General features: G+C 40.2%; 1 non-coding gene across 1 annotated transcript; it reads right to left on the bottom strand.

The window, feature by feature from the left end:
* Positions 1–1,204: 1,204 nt before the first annotated feature.
* LOC141715631 (small nucleolar RNA R71) lies at positions 1,205–1,311 on the bottom strand. The gene has a single exon (XR_012572387.1). It is a non-coding gene; the product is annotated as a small nucleolar RNA R71 (small nucleolar RNA).
* Positions 1,312–8,920: the final 7,609 nt, after the last annotated feature.

The raw sequence follows: 8,920 nt of genomic DNA, 5'->3' as shown, positions 1-8,920 counted from the left end.
CGTTGTGCATGATTAGTGGGTAACTCTAACAGTTTTATTTGCCCTATGTAATCAAAAGGGATAACTTGTGCTTAAATCGTTGTGTTGTCAATTTCTGTAGACATATAGGAACTCAACATGATTGATGACTATTCAACTTCTATCTTAATTGTGGATGTTTGGTAGAATGGTATTAGTACAATGAAAGTTGGCTTTTATCAGTTCCGTGTTATTCGATTAATGTCATCACTGTCACATGCTAAAGGTAATAACAATGGGTATAGAAGGAAGTAATAATGAAGTTGTGATCTCATGAGTGTTTTATTATTGATAAATTGAAGTGTTAGTTAAGTGGTTAATTAAGTAGTTAATTATAATTAATATTTAATCAACAATTTTAAGTGTTATCTTAACATTGAGAAGTAATCATACATTGGTGAGTGAGTTTAATTAGACAATAACTTAGTCTGAGTCTCTGAGGGAACGAACTAGAAAGTATTCTATATTACTTGCGAACGCGTATACTTGCGTGAATATTAGTGCGTGATTTCGCCCTAACAAGTTTTTGGCGCCGCTGCCGGGGACTCGGCGTATTTGTTTAGTTTATGTACTTACCATCATTGGTCATTAGGACTCAGTGATTAGGATGTAGTAGTTAATTACTCTTTTCGGTTGTGTTTCAGGTACTTTAGCAAGCGTTTATGCAAACTCGTTCTCGTGCTCGCAAGAGGACCTTAGATACAGCTGAGGAGAAAGACGAAGTTCTTGATACTCCGGAGAAGTTAGATTTTGAGGATTCGGATTCAGGAACTGAGCAGAAAGAACCAGTAAACATGGGAGATCGTATTGTTCAAGCTGATCCAGCTCTTATGGATTTTTCTCGGCCTAAAATTGATGACATTCAGTCAAGCATCCTTCATCCGGCTATTCAAGCTAACACCTTGAAATCAAGTCGGGCACTATTCAGATGGTGCAGAATTCTGTTTCTTTTGGAGGAGCGGCAACTGAAGACCCCAACATGCACATAAGGAATTTTGTCGAGATCTGCAGCACTTTTAAGTATAATGGCGTGACTGATGAGGCTATCAAGTTGAGGCTTTTCTCATTCTCACTGAGGGATAAGGCTAAAGACTGGTTACATTCTGAACCAGCTGGGTCCATCACTACGTGGCAAGATCTTGCGTAAAAGTTTCTGGTGAAGTTTTATCCAATGGAAAAGACTGCTGCTATGAGGAGTGCTCTTACTCAGTTTGCGCAGCAACCTACAGAATCTATGTGCGAGGCTTGGGAACGCTACAAGGAAATGTTGAGAAAATGTCCACATCATGGAATGCCGGATTGGATGGTAATCACTGGTTTTTATAATGGTTTGGGGGCCCAATCTCGGCCCAGGCTCGTTGCAGCAGCTGGAGGCGCCTTATGGGCTAAAAGCTATACTGAGGCGTATAATCTTATCGAGAGGATGGCTGCAAATGAGCATCAAAACCCAACTCAGAGGATGACGTCAGGCAAGGTAGCAGGTATTCTGGAAGTTGATGCAGCCACCGCTATTGCAGCCCAACTCCAAGCGCTATCAATGAAGGTTGATTCTTTGGCTACGTATGGAGTTAATCAAATAGCTATGGTTTGTGAGCTTTGTGCAGGTTCTCATGCTACGGATCAGTGTTCTCTTGTCAACGAATCTGTTCAGTATGTGAATAATTATCAGCGACAACAGCAGCCTGTGCCAGCGACCTATCATCCTAACAACAGAAATCATCCAAATTTCAGCTGGGGGAATAATCAGAATGCTATTCAGCCAACATATCAGCAAGGAGTAAGTAAACAGTTTAACCCACCTGGATTCCAGCAACCACAGCAGTATGCTACAAGGCAATCATATCCTCAACAGGGAAGTGCAGCTGCACCTACTAGTGCTGATTTTGAGGAACTTAAGCTGTTGTGCAAGAGTCAGGCGGTTTCTATCAAGACCTTGGAAAATCAAATCGGTCAATTAGCCAATGTAGTGCTCAATCGTCAACCTGGCACTCTTCCCAGTGACACGGAAGTACCAGGCAGGAAGGAAGCTAAAGAGCAAGTCAAGGCTATTACCTTAAGGTCTGGAAAAGTAGCTAATGCTGAAAAGGCAAAAGAAGTCGAAGCTGAAGTTAGAGATGAAGAATCTAAGCAAAAGGAGAAAGTGGCGGAACCAAAGAAGACTACTGTTGAACACACTCTGCCTAAGGCTAATACAGGGGAGAAACAGCTCTATCCTCCACCACCTTTTCCTAAGAGATTACAGCAACAAAAGATGGATAGACAGTTCGGGAAGTTTCTGGAGGTGTTCAAGAAACTTCACATCAATATACCTTTCGCTGAGGCTCTGGAACAAATGCCTAGTTATGCAAAGTTTATGAAGACTATTCTTTCAAGGAAGGTGAAGCTGGATGACCTTGAAACCGTTGCTCTCACGGAAGAATGCAGCGCTGTTCTGCAGCAAAAGTTACCACCAAAACTGAAAGATCCAGGAAGCTTCACCATTCCTTGCACCATTGGCAATCTAACTTTTGACAAGTGCCTTTGTGATTTGGGAGCAAGCATTAATCTGATGCCCTTGTCGATCTTTAAAAAGCTGGATCTGCCTGATCCAAAACCCACATACATGTCGCTATAATTGGCGGACCGTTCCATTACTTACCCAAGGGGCATAGTTGAGGATGTGCTCATCAAGGTGGATAAGCTCTTCTTTCCTGCAGATTTTGTTATTCTGGATTTTGAGGAAGATAAGAAGATTCTCATAATCTTGGGGAGGCCTTTCTTGGCTACTGGCCGTACCTTGATAGATGTGCAAAAAGGGGAACTTACTATGCGGGTCCAAGATCAGGATGTGACCTTCAACGTATTCAAGGCAATGAAATTCCCTACAGAAGATGAGGAGTGCTTAAAAGTGGATGTGATTGATTCTGCGGTTACTTCGGAACTCGATCACATGCTAATGTCTGATGCATTGGAAAAGGCCTTAGTGGGGGATTTTGACAGCGATGATGAAGATAGCAACGAGCAATTACAATATCTGAACGCTTCTCCATGGAAGCGAAAGCTCGACATACCATTTGAATCTCTTGGTACTTCTGACCTTAAGAATGCTGAAGGGAACCTCAAACCATCAATAGAGGAAGCACCTACCTTGGAGCTCAAACCATTACCCGAACACTTGAGGTATGCTTTTTTAGGTGATTCATCTACGTTACCTGTTATTATTTCAGCTGACCTTTCAGGTAATGAGGAAGACAAGCTCTTAAGGATTTTGAGAGAATTCAAATCGGCTATATATAGGACCATAGCAGACATCAAGGGGATAAGTCCTTCATATTGTATGCATAAAATTCTGTTAGAGGAAGGTAGTAAGCCAACGGTGGAACAGCAGCGAAGACTGAACCCGATCATGAAGGAGGTGGTGAAGAAAGAAATTCTGAAATGGCTAGATGCAGGCATCATTTATCCTATTTCTGACAGCTCGTGGGTGAGCCCCGTGCAATGTGTACCTAAGAAAGGAGGTATCACTGTGGTCGCAAATGAAAAGAATGAGCTCATCCCTACTCGAACAGTTACAGGATGGAGAGTATGCATGGATTATAGAAAATTGAACAAAGCCACAAGGAAGGATCACTTCCCTCTCCCATTCATTGATCAAATGCTTGACAGATTGGTGGGACATGAGTATTTTTGTCTTCTGGATGGTTATTCCGGGTATAATCAGATTTGTATTGCACCAGAGGATCAGGAAAAGACTACCTTCACTTGTCCATTTGGCACATTTGCTTTTCGTAGAGTTTCGTTTGGGTTATGTGGCGCCCCGGCCACCTTTCAGAGATGTATGATGGCTATATTCTCTGACATGATTGGAAATAACGTCGAAGTGTTCATGGATGACTTCTCCGTCTTTGGACACTCATATGATGAATGTTTGAATAATCTGCGCGCCGTACTCAAAAGATGCGTGGAAACTAATTTGGTGCTTAATTGGGAGAAATGTCATTTTATGGTGCGTGAAGGCATTATCCTTGGGCATAAGGTCTCTAGCAAAGGTCTGGAGGTGGACAAGGCCAAGGTGAGAGTCATTGAAAATCTTCCCCCACCTAATTCGGTGAAAGGAATCCGTAGTTTTCTCGGTCATGCGGGTTTTTATCGGCGATTCATCAAGGACTTTTCAAAGATATCTAAGCCGTTGTGCAATTTACTTGAGAAAGATGTGCCTTTCAAATTTGATGATGAATGTTTGGCAGCATTCGAGACTCTCAAGGAGAGTTTGATCATGGCACCAGTTATTACAGCACCAGATTGGACAGAACCGTTTGAGATGATGTGTGATGTGAGTGACTATGCGGTAGGTGCAGTTCTGGGACAGCGCAAGAAAAATCTCTTCCATGTGGTCTACTATGCGAGTAAGACTTTAAATGGGGCCCAATTGAACTACACCACTACTGAGAAGGAGCTTTTGGCTATAGTCTTTGGCTTTGAGAAATTTCGATCTTATCTGCTTGGTACGAAAGTAACAGTATTCACTGATCATGCAGCTATTCGCTATCTGGTTTCTAAGAAGGATTCAAAGCCGAGACTCATTCGTTGGGTGCTTTTACTTCAAGAATTTGGGTTAGAGATCAAAGATAGAAAAGGTACCGAGAATCAAGTAGCTGACCATCTCTCTAGGTTGGAGAATCCCGATTCTACTTCACAAGATAGGACGTTAATCAATGAATCTTTTCCGGATGAGCAGTTGTTTGCAATTCAGGAGGAAGAACCATGGTTTGCAGATATTGTAAACTATCTTGTCAGCAATATAATGCCGCTTAGTTTGACATCCGCTCAAAAGAAGAAGTTTCTGCATGAGGTGAAGTGGTATATGTGGGATGAACCATATTTGTTTAGACAGGGAGCTGATCAGATCATCAGGAGATGTATCCCGTTCTGTGAGACGGAGGGGATATTACGAGACTGCCATTCCACGGTTTATGGTGGACACTATGGAGGTGAGAAGACGGCAGCTCGTATTCTGCAAGCAGGTTTTTTCTGGCCTACTTTGTTCAAGGATGCTCATCAGTTTGTTTTAAGGTGTGATCGTTGCCAAAGAGTGGGAAATTTGTCAAGGAAGGATGAGATGCCATTAAATGTGATGCTTGAAGTCGAGGTCTTTGATGTATGGGGAATCAATTTCATGGGGCCTTTTATCTCGTCTTGCAATAATCAGTACATCTTGCTAGCAGTCGATTATGTCTCAAAATGGGTCGAAGTTAAAGCTTTACCGACAAATGATGGAAAGGTAGTACTAAATTTTCTTCATAAGTAAATTTTCACAAGGTTTGGAACGCCTCGGGTAATCATAAGTGATGAAGGATCGCATTTTTGCAACCGTAAGCTCACTTCTATGATGCAGCGTTATAATGTGAATCATCGAGTAGCTACTGCCTATCATCCGCAAACAAATGGTCAAGCGGAAGTCTCTAACAGAGAGATAAAGCACATTCTAGAGAAGGTTGTTTGTCCGTCAAGGAAGGATTGATCTTTAAAGCTCGATGAAGCTGTTTGGGCTTACAGAACAACATACAAAACTCCACTTGGGATGTCACCGTTTCAGTTGGTGTACGGTAAGGGATGTCATCTACCGGCAGAGCTTGAGCATAAGGCCTACTGGGCATTGAAGAAATTGAACCTGGATTTAGATGCAGCTGGTAAGAAAAGAATGCTTCAGCTTAATGAACTTGATGAATTTCAACTTCAAGCGTACGAGAATAACAAAATGTATAAGGAAAAGGTGAAGAGGTGGCACGATAGGAAGCTACATCCTAAGTTATTTGTGCCAGGGCAACAAGTTCTGTTATTCAATTCTCGGCTCCGACTTTTTCCTGGGAAGTTGAAATCAAGGTGGTCTGGACCTTTTATTGTCAAAACTGTGTTTCCACATGGAGCGGTGGAAATTTTTGAGAATGATTCGGACCAAGCATTCAAGGTTAACGGTCAGCGGTTGAAGCACTACTATGGGGACATGGCAAACCGAGAGGTGGTTAGTGCCATTTTGTTGACTACTTGAGAAAGGTACGGAACGTCAAGCTAATGACGCAAAAGAAGCGCTGCGTGGGAGGCAACCCATGAATTGTTGTTACAGGAACCCTTAGAAGTTAATAACCTATCCAAAAACACAAAAAAATCAGAAAACAGGGGCTGAAAAAAAAATCCAGAGACCCTCTGCGCGCCCGCGCAGCTATGCTGGGCGGCCGCGCAGCTTGATGCGCGCCCGCGCAGAAATGTTGAGCGGCCGCGCAGGGGTCGAGTTCCAGAAAATTTTTTGCAGTTCAGAAAAAAAAAACAAAACAAAACACAAAAACCCATCACAGCCCATAAACCCACGAATTCTTTTCCCATTACCCCATGATTTTATCCCTCAACCCCACTCCTAATCTAATTTAACCTACTCCACACCCTATATATACATACACCTATCTCACATATCTCCCACAAACTTCCTACACTTAAACCCTCTCATAAACATCAAAAATCAGTTCTTACACACTTTTATTCACAAATCAATGGCACCCAAGAGAGCACGTACTATTGACAGCAGCAGCACAGTTCCTACTGCTGATTCATCAAGGGGTACTGCTGCAAGGCCTCAGTTAACTGACAGAGCTGCGGAGGAGGAGTACACTAGGCTGTTGGGGAAGCCGATTCTGAAGGAGAGGGGGTTTTTACCATCAGGGAGGGATGGTAAGTTGTTGCCCATGATTGCAGAGAAGGGGTGGATAGCTTTTTGTGAGTCACCCGAAGCAGTACCTGTAACAACCCCAGATCCGGGGTCGGGGATCCGGGTCGTCACGGTCTTTCTTTCCACAATATCACTTCACTTAATTAATAATAAATAACCTTATGCTGTGACCCCACACTAACACACACCACAACCCGTTATAGTCTCAGAGATGAAATTTAAATAAGTACAAGTCTTTGAATCCACAATTTAAAAGTTATTACAACCCAAAATGATTTCTTGATAAATTTACAGTTAATTGCCATTATCTGCCACAAGTTATAATTATACATAATTGATTCTCAAAAGTAGATGGTCTGATCTACAATAGATCTACCTCTGCAGCTATAGCAGCTATAACATCAACGGGAAGACGCGGGACGCTTCCCACGCGCTTACGCTGGGTCTGCTGGAGTCTGGCCATCTTTCCTAACTGTTGTTGTGTGATGAAGAAATAAAGCAAGGGTGAGCAGCAAGCCCACCAAAATAATATGTATAATGATTTACAATATATGTGCCTACTCATAATACTCATGAAAGTCTTGGTCAAAAGAAATGAACCAAGTTTGATATCTTAATGCGATGAAGTCGCAAAATATTCAGTATATATATATACATATATACTTTTCAAAATATTGGAAGTCCTCTTCCATGCATAATATACACAACGTTCCAGTTTATAACTGTATAAAAATATCGTTGCAAGGTGATCTAATATATCTAACCTTGTCTCAACGTTTTTCTGAAAATCTTTGTCATACATAAGACAATTATTAATTAGATATAAGTTTAAAAGATGAGGTTACCAAATACCCCAATATACTTATATCTTTCCCAATACTACTTGAACTACCACCGTTCAAGTTATAATCAGTTTCAAAAGTTCATCACATAGATGAGACTACAAGACAAGATTTGAATAGATTCAATCTTTGAAATATTATTAAAGGAAATGAAGTTAGGATATACTTCATTAAGTTCTGATATATATATATCCACATATACATCTTCTTTATACATTTCCTGAAAACCTCTGTCATGTAAAGTATGAACAGAGTTGCAATATCCAATAAATTTGGAAGGAAAAGAATTTTGGCATAAACCAGATATCTTGCTGATCAGGCAAAGATACCAATAAGTAACCTTTTCTACTAGTAGATGGATGAATCCCCCACCGGTCATCACCCTGGCCTCATAAGGACCTTGTGCTGGACCGCCACCCGGCCTCTTACGCGTTGATGGACTGCCACCCAGCCACTTACACAATAATAGACCGTACCCCGGCCTGTCGCTTATGCCGACTCAATTAGATGGGCTTACTTCCCGAACATTGGGCAAGTAATCAATTCATTTACCAAAACTGCAACCTCGTTGCGAATATAAAATACACCACAGAGCCGGATTCCCCAGGTTTTGAGCGAGTATTTAAATCCCCTTAAAAAGGAAGATCTTAAATATAAAAATGAGTTTTGGGATCCGCTCTAACTTTAAAAATCATTTTGAAGACTCGAAAACACTTTAAAGAGTGTTTGGAGTAAAACTGATTTAATGAAGTAAATCAGTCCCCAGTATATTTAGAAAATGTCTGAATATTATTATTTAAATAATATTCCCATAAAGAATAATCTTTCTAAAAATAATTGAAGTAGAAGTATTAAAACTTATACTTGAAACGAGTATTAAATAACCAAAGATATACTTATATGAAAGTATTATCTTTATTTGAATAATCGAAAATAAGTTTGATTATTGACACCTTATTCTTTAATAAAATAAAGAATATATCTCAGCAAATAATCGGAGTCATAGATCCTCAAATGAATATTCAAATAATATTCATTATATAATATAAACTGAGTCATAAGCCCTCGAATGAATATTCAAATAATATTCAATAAATAATATAAAAGAGTCATAAGCCCTCGAATGAATATTCAAATAATATTCAATAAATAATATAAAAGAGTCATAAGCCCTCGAATGAATATTCAAATAATATTCAGATAATAAAATAAAAGGAGTCATACGCCTTCGAATAATATTCGAAATAATATTCAATAATAAAATAAAGTTAAAGTTATCGAATAAACCTTATTCGATTAATAGTTTGGAAAACTATAACCATATATATATATATATAAATATATATATATCCATATCCAT

Source organism: Apium graveolens, chromosome 3 (genome assembly GCF_009905375.1).
Source record: "Apium graveolens cultivar Ventura chromosome 3, ASM990537v1, whole genome shotgun sequence".
In the NCBI taxonomy this organism is placed as follows: Eukaryota; Viridiplantae; Streptophyta; class Magnoliopsida; order Apiales; family Apiaceae; genus Apium; species Apium graveolens.
Note: the sequence above shows the minus strand (reverse complement) of the source record. Positions and strands in the feature narration are given on the sequence as shown.